The sequence below is a fragment of the Varanus komodoensis genome, unplaced genomic scaffold, assembly GCF_004798865.1.
Source record: "Varanus komodoensis strain SLA01 unplaced genomic scaffold, ASM479886v1 scaffold41, whole genome shotgun sequence".
NCBI classification, from domain to species: Eukaryota; Metazoa; Chordata; class Lepidosauria; order Squamata; family Varanidae; genus Varanus; species Varanus komodoensis.
Window position 1 is genome coordinate 2966758 of NW_025335954.1, and position 14068 is coordinate 2980825.

The 14068-nt window shown below is 43.4% G+C and overlaps 1 protein-coding gene across 4 annotated transcripts in view; it reads right to left on the reverse strand.

The window, feature by feature from the left end:
• Positions 1-13591, reverse strand: part of ATF7 (activating transcription factor 7) — a 119734-nt gene extending 106143 nt beyond the window's left edge. For 3 of the 4 annotated variants that reach the window (XM_044443357.1, XM_044443356.1, XM_044443353.1), the window contains exon 1: positions 13424-13591. The gene's annotated coding sequence lies outside the window, so the exon portion shown is untranslated. Of the gene's footprint in view, positions 1-5945; positions 6038-13423 lie in introns of all 4 variants that reach the window. The other variant, XM_044443354.1, reaches the window with a different exon arrangement.
• Between the last annotated feature and the right edge of the window lie 477 nt (positions 13592-14068).

The following is a 14068-nucleotide window of genomic DNA, read 5'->3' on the forward strand; positions in this document are numbered from 1 at the left end:
GCTGTTCACTTTACAAAGTTGAAATACGGTATTACTGTATTCTGTTATAGTTTATTAAATAGTTTAGTAAACCATTTGATTCAGAATATTTTTTCTTGTTTTCCTCCTCTAAAAACTAGGTGCGTCTTATGGTCAGGTGCGTCTTATAGAGCGAAAAATACAGTAAAACCTAAATTTTGAGTGTGCAGCTGTAAACAGTTTAGCTGTTGGTAAAATGTGGTAATACCTGAGCTTGAGATTTTAAGGATTATCGCTAAGCACTGATAAATATAATTAACAGACACATCTTCATAAATATGGCAAACTCAGAGTTTCAGAGGACAGAACTGCATGTATTCTGCAATATTGTGAAATTGTTCTCTTCAAATGGAAAATATTATTCAGACCTTCAAAATAAGCCATGATCTGAAATACACATTTAAAAAAACTATAAATGTTGCATTCTGTAAAATGTTTTCTGAAATGAACAAATAAAACAAAATGAGTATCAGGGTCCCAACAGTCTTATCAAGAGTCAATAAAAATTTCCTGCTATTTTCTTAAGACCTCCTGGTTATTTTTAAGGGTTTCAACCTATACAATCCCCATGAACTGAAAGAGGCAACTAAAATAGCAAGACATAATACATGAAAGGGCACAACAGTAAAAGCCCCAAAGAAGAGTATACCTCAATTCTGGAAAATGCTCAGGCTTAGATTTTGACAAAAGAGCACATTCTTACATGACTTTGCTGTTCAAAGCTGTTGCATAGATGCTTTCATTAAGAAGCTGCTTTTTCCCAAATGGCCACTCCCCCTTCCCCTTTCCCCCAATTGTTTTGTGGTTTCCCGGCTTTTGTGCAGTTTTCCCCCAATTCTAATCAGTTGAAATGCTTTTCCTTAGTTACCAGCTGTAAGAAATTTAAGCTAAAATATGTTGGTATTTTTTATATTTTGGCCCTGCTAATTGTTGCCTTTGACCTCACCCACCACTAGAATGTGGCCCCCGAGAACTTAAGTTTGGCCCTCAGACTGAAAGAAGTTCAACATCCTTGCTCCATTACATGTAAAGTATTTAACATAATTCACAAGAGCCCACAAATTCTCTAGCTGGCATATAACAAAGATCCATATTTATCAGGATTTTCCAAAGAGAACTGCAGACTAGGACAAAACTTATCTTGAAGATTTTCATAGCAGTACTACCCTCACCCTTTCTTTTCACCCTTAAAAAAATCTTTTATCCAAAGGACCAGTGATGTGTTCAAGTCCTTTACTCTAAGTCTTCAGTCAAGTCTCAAGTCTTTACTTTCAAGTCCAAGTCAAGTCTCATAGAATTATAGAATAGTAGAGCTGGAAGGGGCCATGAAGACCATCTGGTCCAACCCCCTGCTGTTGGCAGGACACTGAGTTACACCATCCCACTCAGATGGCTGCCCAGTTTCTTTCTGAATGCCTCTAGTGTGAGAGCGCTCACCACCTCTCCGGGCAGCTGGTTCCACTGTCATATTGCTTGAGTCAAGTCTCAAGCCACTGCAAGAAATTTTCAAGTCAAGACTTAAGCCTCTTCTCAAGTCCCAAAACCCAACTTTAACAGAAAGAGAGAGGTGGTGGTGGGGTGTATGTGTGGGGATGGAAGAGTTGTGACCCCCCAAGATGTTCCCATCTGTACTTCCCTCAGTGATGCATTAAAGTCCTTTATTCCAACCAAAATTTATTTAAACCAATAAATGAAAACCCTATCCTGCCCCCACCCCCTTGAAATACCCTCCCTCCCATTACCTCCCTCATGCTCTGGTGCAAGTTGGTTGTAGAAAATGTCAAAATCTCATCAAGTCATTTGTTCATTCACTCTTTGCTCCTAAGTTGTGTCACTGACACTTGACTTGGATCAGACTTGGGAAAGTGTTACTTGAGTCCCCAGCACTACAAGCGACAAGAGCCAAACAATTCCCCTGCCTGTAGGATTCTTTTTCCACATCTTTCTCAGATAAATCATGGGAAGGGTCTTGTCTTTTAGCAACTGATCCCTCCCTCAAGAGCCCCAGCATTTACAGCCTTCTTCCTCAGTCATCAGAAAGTCCTGGCTCCCAAAGGATAAAATGAAAATTTAGGATTTAATCAGGCATGGTCATCCTCATATCTAAACAAAAGCACTGGAGAGGGAGAGGTTACAAGATCTAGCTTCAGAACTCAGTAGTTTTCAAGACTGAAAGTAGATGGATGCCTTGCATGTTCCCTTGTTGTTGCTTTTTTCACCACTGAATTCCAAATATCTTTGTAAGTAGGAGGCCCACCAAAAAATCTATACAAATGGAAGCAGGAATTTGCAGAATTCTAATATGAGCCCATGGATCACAAAAGCCTGCTTTGCAAGGCAGGCATAAAGGCTCCAGCATATGCCCTCCTGTACAGCTACACTGATCTGACTTTCCAAAGTTGGCACACACACAAGTGTACAAAACCATGTGCTAAAATTTAGGTTTAGGTTTGTATGAGATCATTTCAATTTTAGCCCAACAAAACCGGGATTTAACAATGGTCAAAACCAAATGAAAAGAAGCTATCTGAACAACATAATGTTTACACATTTCGACTTTTAATTTGCTGTAGTTCTGTGACAGGACAAGACCTAATTCTGTCAGCCATATGGAAAAACTGAATGGGGAGGGGAAGTAACAGAAGAATCCAACACAGTTTGGTTACTTAAGGTCTTAGCAACACCTAAATAATATCAAAACTTGAGGCTAGTAAATTAATTCAAATGGGAACAACAAACTGCACATTCAGCTCTATTCCCTAGAGCAGTGATGGTGAAACTTTTAGAGACCGAGTGCCCAAACTGCAACCCAAAACCCACTTATTTAGTGCGAAGTGCCAACATTGCAATAATACCTGAATACTGAGGTTTTAGTTTAGAAAAAACAACCCACAGCCAGTCCAAGCAATCTCTCTCTCTCTCTCTCCCCTAGGCAGCGCACTGACCAGCCATGCAAAAGCTTGGACGGGTCACAGCTAATGAGTCGCGGCTCATGACATCATCGCTTGGCTCCGCGACTCCTTTCTGAGCATGTGCATGGCCCCTATGTGTGCTGTTCTCCAATGCTCAGCTGCTGGGGCGATGCTGGGGCGACTTGGCTTGTGTGCCGACACAGAGGGCTCTGTGTGCCCGCTGCAGCACGCGTGCCATAGTCTTGCCACCACTGCCCGAGAGATGGCTTCCTGAACAAGTCCACCCTGAATAATCACTGCTTTCAAATGGGAGCGCTCTCTTTTGTTTATACCACCGTTATTATTTGGCATATTGAAATATCTTCAAATCCAAGGGAAAAAAATAGAATTGTCCCAAGGCAAAACAGAATGGAAATATAAACTAGCCCCATTATGCTCAACCACCAAGAGAATTCATTTCTTAACCAGAGCAGGTTCAGCAAATGATCATCATTCTGTTCCACCTAGTCTCTCTGCCTGGTAGCTGCATATGCTGCTAAAGGGAGCCAGCAGGCAGGTATAAATAGATATAGCCACCCCAAGTGAGGAATTTCCACCCAGGAAGGTAGACTCATGGATTCTTCTACTTCCAGGCTGCAGTTGGAAGACTCACCACAGGTGTCACTTACCTCTGGAGGAGTGACTGCCCTTCTGATGTTGCTCCTGCAGGGAGCAGCAAAGGCCAACTCCAATTCAGCCTATTGTGAGTGTGGGCTGGTTTTGAGAATTCTGCGGTTTTGTCTGCTTGTCCTACACTGCTAGGTTGTTACTGAGCAGTGAAAGACCATTTCTTTTTATATCTTATGTTAAGACAAGCCAGAAGCCAGAAGAAAGAGAGTGGATCTTGCCTGGGAGGCAGTGTATTTGTAAGCCTTTTTCTTTCCAATGAAAGGGCTAAACGTCTTACTGGGCATTTGATCTATTTTGCTTACGATATGTATATCTCGCTTCACGTTAGAAGTACCTCAGGTAGCACCATCCAATGTGCCTGCCTGTAACCTGCCAAACTTAGAGGATTGTGGCATCCAGCAGGAGGAGGGGAAGACTGCCTTGGTGCTCCCTTTACCCCACAAATACTTCACACAACTGATTTCAACCTTCTAAATGCGTTTCCCTCCTCACAAGGAGGAAAGGCTGAGGCATCACTGTGATACTTCAGGGGCTGGCAATGTCTTGCTCCTCCTCTCCCCACTGGAAGGTCCCCCCATCTTCAAAGCCGAGCCACCACAGAAAGAACCACACCAACTGAGAGGGTGAAGGGAGGGCCCTCTGAAGTCAGAGTCCCAGATCCAATTTAGGATTGTTTTTCTGGGGCCAGAGCTGAGATCCCAACCAATCCTACAGTCCCCTCATGTAATGTTAGGAAGACACAGGATTTACACCAAAATGCCTATGTAATACTCTATAAAATAATTATAACATCACAGCAATGTCATGGTCCATTACAGGCCAGGGAAACCTGTGTAAACAGGAAAGTTTTCCGAAGGTGTTGCAAACTTGCCACAGTTTCTGCCTTAAGGGGGAACATTCCAGAGATGTGACTACTAAGAAAGCCCTCTTCTGTGATATTGCATAATATTCTGTTGGTCACAGAACAACTAATAAGCTTTCCTCTGAGAATCTCAAGACTGACTGTATAATATGGGGAAAGCTGGTCTGCTACGTATTCTGGTCCTTGAATTTTGTATGCTAAAAACACATTTATGATCATGGCTCAGTCAGGAACAGGTGGCCAGTGCAGCTCATCTGGCACAGATGTAACATGCATATAGCTGGAAGCCTCAGTTAACATACTTCCTGCTGCATTCTGCACTAGCTGCAATTTCCAAACCAGGAACATGGATGGCTTCAAAAAGATTGTAGTCTTATCATGAAGTGATAGCTGGTACAACAGCCAAAGTTGGTAATTGGTGCTCTAGGTCACTGGTCACCTGGGCTTCCAGTGATGGACTAGGGTTAAGGTGATAGATTATGGACTTCTAGTTAGGTAAAAATCAGATTGCCTATGGTCGTATTTTGTATTTGCCCAACGATGCTTGTCTGACTTGCTTATACTGATCTTGAAGATTTAATGTATTGTTAGATATCTTTGTACCATGGCAGCTAATTGCTCTTTTAATACTGTGATCCTTACTGTTTTTATGTTGCTAGCTACTCTAGGTTTTGGAATGGAAAAAACAAAAGTTCAAGCTATAAATTATATCCATAATGACAGTGGAGCTAATGCAAGTGTTAAAAGATATCAAAAATGTTACATAGTTGCACAAATGCCTCTATGATAGATACCTGTGGACCATTAATGTACCAGTATTAAAATACTGATTACACACAAGTAAGGCACCACTCTTTTTTTTAAGGGAGCAAATACTTCATTTTTAGGCAACAGCCCACAAATGCTACAATAAATATTTGAAATTCTTAAGGCATCAGTAACAAATTTATAGCCCGTAGGCATAATAACAAATTTATAGCCCGTAGAGAAACAACAAATTGTGTTTTTCCAGGCTAATCCATAACTATGATCAGACAACAGAAGCGATCAGGCAGCACAGTGGAGCTCTCTCTGTTATACTCAGTATCTGAATATGGATACTGGATATGGATACTGACGGTATGATCTCTCCCCTCTACCCCCTACTACCCAATGCTATAATAAATGAAGATACATTGGTAAAAGAAAGTCTCTTAGCTACCTCTATGGTGTACTGTCCAGTCATAGGTATTACTACTAACCAAGAAACATTAATAACTGTGTTCAGCGTTCATATGCCCGATACTGTAAATTCAAATGAGGCTTCCAAATGGACAAAATAACATCAGTGTATAACTAGACCACCAAAGTAGGGTGCATGGTTCAAGAATCTAATAATATATAAGGTGATACAAATGCTCCTCCCTGCTTAGCAAGCTGGAAAACTAACTGCCAAATGCTAAACTTGTTTCCTCAGAAGCACAAATGAATTAAATGGAACTCACACAAGAATAAATCTGTTGAGGCCAAGAGGCCTACTGCATCTTGCAGTTAAGTGTACCAGTATGAGCGAGAACATAACACAGAGATGGAGGACCTGCCAAATCAGAAAAGTAGAATAGAAACATTTGAAGCAAATGTTTAGCAAATGCATAAGCATATGGAAGTGCTTCACATAAATTCTTGCAGTATACGCAGTCCCCCAGTTACAAATGTCCAAGTTAAGAACAATCCTTACTCATGAACGAGCAAACCTGGAAAACCTGTCTCATCCTCAAGTGGCAGACAGGCACCTAAGGGTGGCAGGTGGCAAGCAGTGGGCAGCAAGGAGGGGAAGGAAGGCGGAAGGAAGGGAAGAATAGGAAGGGCAGGTAGGAAGAAGGGAAATGGAAGGAGGAGGGAAAGAGTGGTGAGTGGTGCCAGTGAGCGGCAAAGTTGGAACTAGAAAGTGACTCCAGCGGTACCTCCCCACTCCAGCAGCACAATCAAACCCTGTCTCTCCAGCACCAGGTCCATCCTCTCCAGCACCAGTCCCTTTTCCATCATCATTCAGTTAATGTTAGGCTTAATGTCAGCTCAAGAAGTGTTAACTTTTAATAATCTTTAGTTTTTTTCTCTCTCTCTAAACTTTTGAGAACTGTGCTGTATACCTACACCCATACATATAGATTCTCTATCTCTTCAGTACCTGTAGTTACATTATTATTACAAAATTATCATCATTAAAATGCTGTATTGTGTTGAAGATGTTTTAGGGAAGTGTTTCTTAAGTGTTCTATATGCTTTTTATATACGTGATCCAGCTTCCATACAAATTCAAACTTAAAGGCGATCTCAGGAATGAACTCATTCTTAACCTGGGGACAAGGTGTAATTCCTGGAGCAGTTCTGTAGGGTACACCATAATTATTATTCCCATACTTCAGATGAAGGTCTAAGGCTAAGGGAATAGCAGCTTGACTAGCTACATGAATCCGAATTGAGGACTTTCTGATTCTTAGGTCATACTCTTTGGTACAATCTTATCCATGTTCGGACAGAAAAAAGTCCTAGCTAGAGAATGCAAGGAACTGTAGGATGATTTTTAGTCTAAACATGAATAGGAATGTGCCTTAGCCACTGTTCTGGACTAGCCTTGTTACTATCCCCCAAAATGCTACTCACCTGCAAAATATATGAATTGCCTGCATTTTACTAAAAACAGAAAAAGCTAGTAAAATAAATTCATAGGCAATAAGTACAGGGGGGCTTTTGAGGAAGAAACAAAGGGCTCTGTTTCATCTTTGCCAGCTTACCCATCTTTCATACTGGACATGGAGAAAGTGAAGCCTCTTTAAAGTCATTATGCATGCCAAGTGGCCTGGTGAAAGCAGGATGTGATAAAGTTTGCTTCATCAGCCCACCCACTTGCCTAGAGGGAATTCTGTGTGCTTGCCTGCATGGGATCCTGGATGAGTGAACTACTCCACGCCTATATGGTACTGAAATAAAACAGGCACATTTATAATATCATTTTTAGCTTTTAATCAGCTGAAGTCTAGCAGAGCTATTCAACTAGCATTGAAAGTAAGCACACAAATTTCATTAGTTTGCAAAACAAATCACCCATCCACCTGGGAAAAGCAGAAGAGGGATGAAGAGCGAGGTTAACATCAGCAACTGGAAAATTTGGCAACTTTTTTTTAACCCAAGTACTGCTGGGTGGCTGAATTTCTTGGAATGCACCCACATAGCATCACTCTAGCAAACTGTAGAAAATTAAAATTGTGTCCTTCTCTAGCCTTGCTCTGCTGCTGCCTATCATTGCTTCTATGTAAGCCCACCAGGGGCCATGGAAACAGCACCTAGCAGCATCAGTAAGTATTTCGCCAGGGCTCCCTCAAACCTAGAGATAGCACTGTGGAGACCTCTGCCCTTCCTGCAGCAATCTGCTGCATTTCTGAGTGGGCAGGGGAATGCTTTCTTCCTCTTGACAGTTTGCTTGGTTTCTATGCTAGGTACAGAAGAGGGGCAGAGTACTCTTCTCTCCTAGCCTGGTCAATCATCTGCACAGAATCCCTGATTACCTATGACTACCAGGCTAGTGCTTAAATACAAGGCCATGAAGGAACAACTATTTTATGTATTTCTCTGCTTTAGGCACATCATGTCTTCCATTAAGTAGAAGGGTAGCAATACATATATTAGGCTTGCAAATAGCTGTTTGTAAACAGCCATCTACCTCCCTTCATATGGTAATTAAAGCCATCTCTGAGTGATCAACAAAGATGAATCTTGTAGAACTGGGACAATCTCTGGACAAACCAAATCTGAATTTCTGATTTCTCACCCATCCAGTTATAGGATCAACTGACATGGCTCAGGGTTCACAGAGAAACACTATGTTTAAAGCACTGTTTCCTATTATCTGAAATGTAACAAAATACATAAAGAGGAAACCCCCATCTTAGTATACCCCTTCACAGCTTGAAACCTGGCTACGATATAGTTACTGGCTGGGACTCAGAAGATCTGGATTTTAGTTCCTACTTGGCCACAATGCTCACTGCATGACTTTAGGCCGATCACTCACTCTCAGTCTAACCTACTTCACAAGGCTGTAAGGAGGATAAAATGGAGAGGAGGTACAGGTAAGCTGCCTTGGGTTCCTTTCAATAGGGAAAAAGGATATGATATAAACAAACAGAAGCAGATAACACTTATCAGAAAAAGAGTCCATATTTCCTTTCTTAAGAAATAATTCATATCCAACAAGCAAATATACGTTGGATATCAAGGCCGTGTAGCACTGTAACAACAGATTCTTTTCATAACTGAAATCTGCAGCATCTTCCTTTTATCCATTCAGTAAAGTTATTCAACCTGTTGGGCAAACAGGCAAGGATGTGTCACTAACACTTCCCATTCTAACTAAAGGTAACCAATGTGATCTTCTTTTACTCAGCCAGCTGAGAACCACAGAAGTATTAAGACTGAAAGTGCTTCAAAGAAGATCCAATTAGTAGCAGTGGATAAATATGAGTTTTTAAATGGTCCAGACACTTCAATAGGTGCAGAATATTGCTGCCAGGTTGCTGGCGGGGACTGGGCGTTGTTCTCATATAACCCCAGTTCTCCGTCAGCTTCACTGGCTCCCTGTTGAAGTCCGGGCCCAATTCAAGGTGTTGGTTATGACCTATAAAGCCCTTAACAGCTTGGGACCTGGGTATCTAAAGGAACGTCTGCGTCCATATATGCCCGCCCGCCCGCCCCCTACGATCGGTAGCGGATGCCCTTCTTCGGGAACCCTCCGTGAAGGATATTAGGAGGGTGAGTACCCGGGGGAGGGCCTTTTCTGCGGTGGCGCCCCACCTATGGAATGTGCTCCACAGAGAGGTCTGCCTGGCGCCGTCATTATTCGCTTTTCGGTGCCAGGCGAAGACCTTTTTATTTAAAAGTTATTTTAACTGTTAATTTATTATTATTATATTTATAGATTTTAATATATAGCCAAGATGGTACCAGTTTTTAAATTATTGATTGTATTTTTATGTATGTTGTGAGCCGCCCCAAGGCTTTGTTGCAATGGGGGCGGTGTAGAAATGTTTTAAATAAATAAATAATATTTTGCCATTCAAGGTACCTTGAAAAAAATGACAACTTCTAAATACTATCACCAAACAGCACCCTGGGATTTGCCCAACTCTGGTAAGATACACAACAGCCTTCTTCAACCTGTCACCCTCTAGATAAATTGGGACTACAGCTCCCATCAGCCCACAGTTAGTTTAAAAGTGCTGTCAAGTGCACAGAAAGACACTTTCAAACTCTCACAGCCACCCATTTGATGCATAATTTTCAATTCACAAATAAAAATTGCTCTTCTGGTTCCTCTCCTATACTGAGATTTCACATCATCTTGGCTAGACTGCCTTTAGATATGATATCTCTCAACAATGATAACTCAGTTTGTGTAGCTGTTCAACTTTTCCCACCCAATCAGTATTGCGCAGGTCACTTTATATTTTAAGCAGATTGCAAGCCATGAGGATCTTACTCAGAAGGGTGGAAAATAATCTAACTTTCTATGAATTGTGTTCCTGATTTACCAAGGATTTTAAAGCTTCCTGTAAAACAAGTGGGAGGATCATGAGGAAACATCCCCAGCCAAGCCACCTGCAGTTGGGGAGGCTTTGAATTCAGTTTCTTCCTGAATTACCAAGACACAGTTTAGTAAGGTGTGAAAGCCCTGGCTGTAGATGCATTTATACCATATTAAACTGAAAGGCAAGATTTAACAGGTCAAAGCTCAACTATCCAATTGCAGCCAGTAAGCAGAGTCTAGTCTGAACAAAAAAAAAAAAAAAAATTACTGCATCACATTATTCACTGGCTTGAAACTGCTTCAAATGTCTTGGCTATCTTTTTAAAGGAAAAAGATATTAATCAAGTTTTTTAAATGCTACTTTTATTTTGAAGTGAATACACTTTCATCTCTCATAAGCTTCAATTGGTTAGCAACTCACATTCCCATGTGAACAAGTAATTAAGAAGTGCATAGTGTAACGTTACCATTGGCATACAGGAAATGTTTGTGCTTTAATCCTTCAAGTTACAAGGCAAAGAAGTGATGCAGCATGGTAAGTTTGAGAATGGCCCCCCAGAGGCTATTCAAATCTCACCTCTACAAGACTATTTCCCATCAACCTCAGTGCACTCTCTACTATTCGGGGTGGGCCTACAGGACTGTTGGTACTGAGATCACATATGCAGCATTTGGAACTTTCCAAATGAGCTATCTGAATGCTAAGCAATAGTATAAAAACAGTAACTTGGATCCAGAATCTTCATCCTGCCAGGGAACACACCAGTTGCTTAATGGAACTTGTGCTGCCTCCTCCTATGGATATCTGAAGCAGATCTGGAGGGTACATGGGACTGCAGGAAAGGAGAAGAGATGAAACACAAGTCCTACCCTGCAAACAATACTCTTCTGGTAGAATTCAAGTTCTGAATTCAAACTAGTGTGCAAACTTCTAACTACCACAGATGTCACTGAAATGAAAGCACTTCCAATCAAATAAGTTGAGCCAATGCAAGCAGTGCAAAACCCGTATCATTTTTATATAATACCTTTCATTCCCAAACGGTTACCAAGCCAGTTATACATGTTCTCTCTGTAAACAGAGAACTTTTAGCTCCACATTCATCCTGCAATACCTCAACTAATCCTTTTCTTTCTTTCAGAGGGAGCATGGGAAGAACAAATGAGTTGCCTTAGTTGACAATCATGAACTACCTGTCCCCAGTATCCTGAGATAAACCACTGATCAACTAATGATACAAAATTTCAATACAGTACAGTTGATACAAAGCATACTGTTTGCTGTTAACAGTTCTCAGAAAAGAAAAACAAGAATAATCAAGACTTCATATGCTCTTTGAAAACAGCTGAAGTTCACACAGAGCTTGCAAGGGTGGGATCAATTTTAACATCTTTCACACGGGACACCACCTTTTCTAGTCAAGTTGCTTGCAGAGCAGCCTTTTTTCTTCTTTCTTTTCTTCTACATTCTGTTGTCATTCTGCACTCAGAAATTCAAAAACAAAATTCTCTTGGACCTCTCTACATTAAATTCCTTATCCAAGTGTACACACAAAGATCCAGGGTCAGGCTCAGAGGCTGGCACAAGTGGCCAGCTGCTGAGGCCACCAAACCTTGAGAGATCTCTACATTCCCTGACTGCTGCTCTGCATGGACAGTGAGTTATCAGACCCTCCTCTGTTCTGTGCTACTGCAACATGCAGCTAAATCAGTATCTTCTCCCTCCTACTTCTCGAGTAGGCAAGTGAACAGCATTTCAAGCCATTTCCTCCTCTGGTTTGCCTGCTCTCTACCTTTGGGTGGCAGTGATGAATAGGCATGGCACTGTCTCCTAGAGAGAACAGGGAAGTGAGCAGGTATGACTGCTCCACAGGTGAACAACCAATTACAGCAAAGGGGAGATATGCTCCACTCTCTCACTATTACCCTCTAGCTTCACAGCATATAGAATGAGCCTTCCAACTGCTATACTGACTAAAGACTGAACAGACTTGTCAGCAGCTGCTCTTTCTAGTCACCTTCACTGTTTGGTTGCCAAGTCTACTCACTGAGTGGTGCAGGGGAGCCCAACCCAACCATCACATTCCTCAGAAAGAGCATATCTCTGTAGCACCTCTACTGTCCACATTGGTAGGCGAGCAGCAGGACTGGCTGCAAAGAACAGCAACAGCTCTCTTCTGTGTTTGCAAGGGTCCACCAATGCAGACTCCTGAATAGTTGCTATCAAGAAACAGCAGCTACCACTATTAGTGGGGCAGCATTCTATTTTGTGCAGGGTTGGCAGCTTCAGCAGCGGCAAGACTGCTCCCCTCCTGCCCAAAGCAGACAAACAGATTCTATTTCAAAAGTAACAGCTACCACCAGCCACTCACTTGCCCTTCTTCCCTGGGCTGTACAGGGGATCATGGCCATTATGACCCAGAGGAAAAAAGCATACAAGCAGAATCAGCTATTTCTAACAGTGGCCAAGAGCAGCCGTTGCTACTTACTCACCTGCTCCCAGCAGGCAGTGCTGGCCGTGGGCCACATCCCATGGGCCGCACTGCCCAGAAAGAAAGCACACAGGGAGTATCACCTGCTTCTTACTATCACATCTGCTGCTGGGGGACCCTTGGGGGCAACTGAACAAGCACGTTTTGCTCTGTTCACTTAGCCTCTCCTCTTGTGCAGCAAAGATGGAAGCACTGGGCCCACAGAGGAGGTGATGAGGCAGGATCAATAGCAGGGCATGTTGGAAAGGATACTCCGAAGTCTGAAACTGGCCCTGCAGAGACTACCCAAATCACATCAAGCTACTTATGTAACAGCCTCCCCATATAAGTCATGTTCCCCATTCTGCTAGGACATCACTTCAAGAAAGTATCTTCATCAGTCTCCCAACCTCTGAAGAGACCACAAATATAGCAGATCACCCACACTACTCAGCTCTCCATGAAGTTGCAAATTTCCTCATTATACCTATACCAACCGTAACCCACATTAGCCCTTTTTTCAATAGCCTCCTCCCTTTCATGCTCACTCTACACACGCACGCGCCTCAGAACTCAGCACATGCCTCCCGACCCACGTCCCTTTCCCACCCACGCCCATCACCCAGGCTTCTGGGCGCATGCCCCTCCCCCTCCCGGCCACCGCCCGGGCCCCCTTCCCAGAGGTTCCTCGCAGCCCCCTAAGTCCCGCCCATTCCCAAGAGAAGGGAAGGGTCTCATTCCAACTTTGCAACTTGATTGGCTGCACCGCTCGCCACTCGCAGCCGACGGCCGCGCCAATTGGCGCAGCTCAACTGCCAATCACAACGAGGCGGAACTCACTGTGCTAGTCTTGGAGGAGTTTGGGTTTTCTTGAGGGGAGGAGAAGGGGAGAGCGGGTGAGAGGAACAGAAGCAACGGCCAAACTCACCTCAGGACCGGAGAATGGAGGGAGTGAAAGTACGAAACTGGGGTTTCCCCCCTCCCTGAGCGTCCCGTGCCCCTCCGCCTCGCGCCGTCACTAACGGGGCTCTCCCCACTCTCGAGCCGCGGCCCCCAACTCTTGCTGTGGTGTAGGGCTTCCCCCCTCCTCGCTTTCTGCGCGCTTGAGGCTGTCGCGAGATTTGGTGGAGAGGCGGGGATATAAAAGAGCTGAGCCAATGAGAGAGGGGGGTGGATTTATGCAAATGAGAGGGTGGGGCTGAGGCTTGGCGGAGTCGCGTTAGATCCCGCAACTTTTTTCCTCCTCTTCCCACTGTGCGCGCGCGCGCGCGAGGAAACTTTGATGGAACTCAAAGCTGTGCTACGCTACGTGATCGTTCCTCAGCCTGGTGCCCTGCAGATGTGTGCGGCTTGGAGACTCACGCATCTGCAGGACACTAGGTTGAGGAAGCCCTCTGTATAGCCATGCTACAGGTTATTCCCGTAAAGCTCATCTGGTAAAAAGGGCAGATCCCAGCACATCTTACGTAGCCATAAAGAAATTAGGGGCAGCGTCCTCCACCCCAGCTGATCCAAGAATGCCTTGCTCATATTGCACCGTACTTAGCTAGGTGTCGAGTGCAAATCTCTTCAT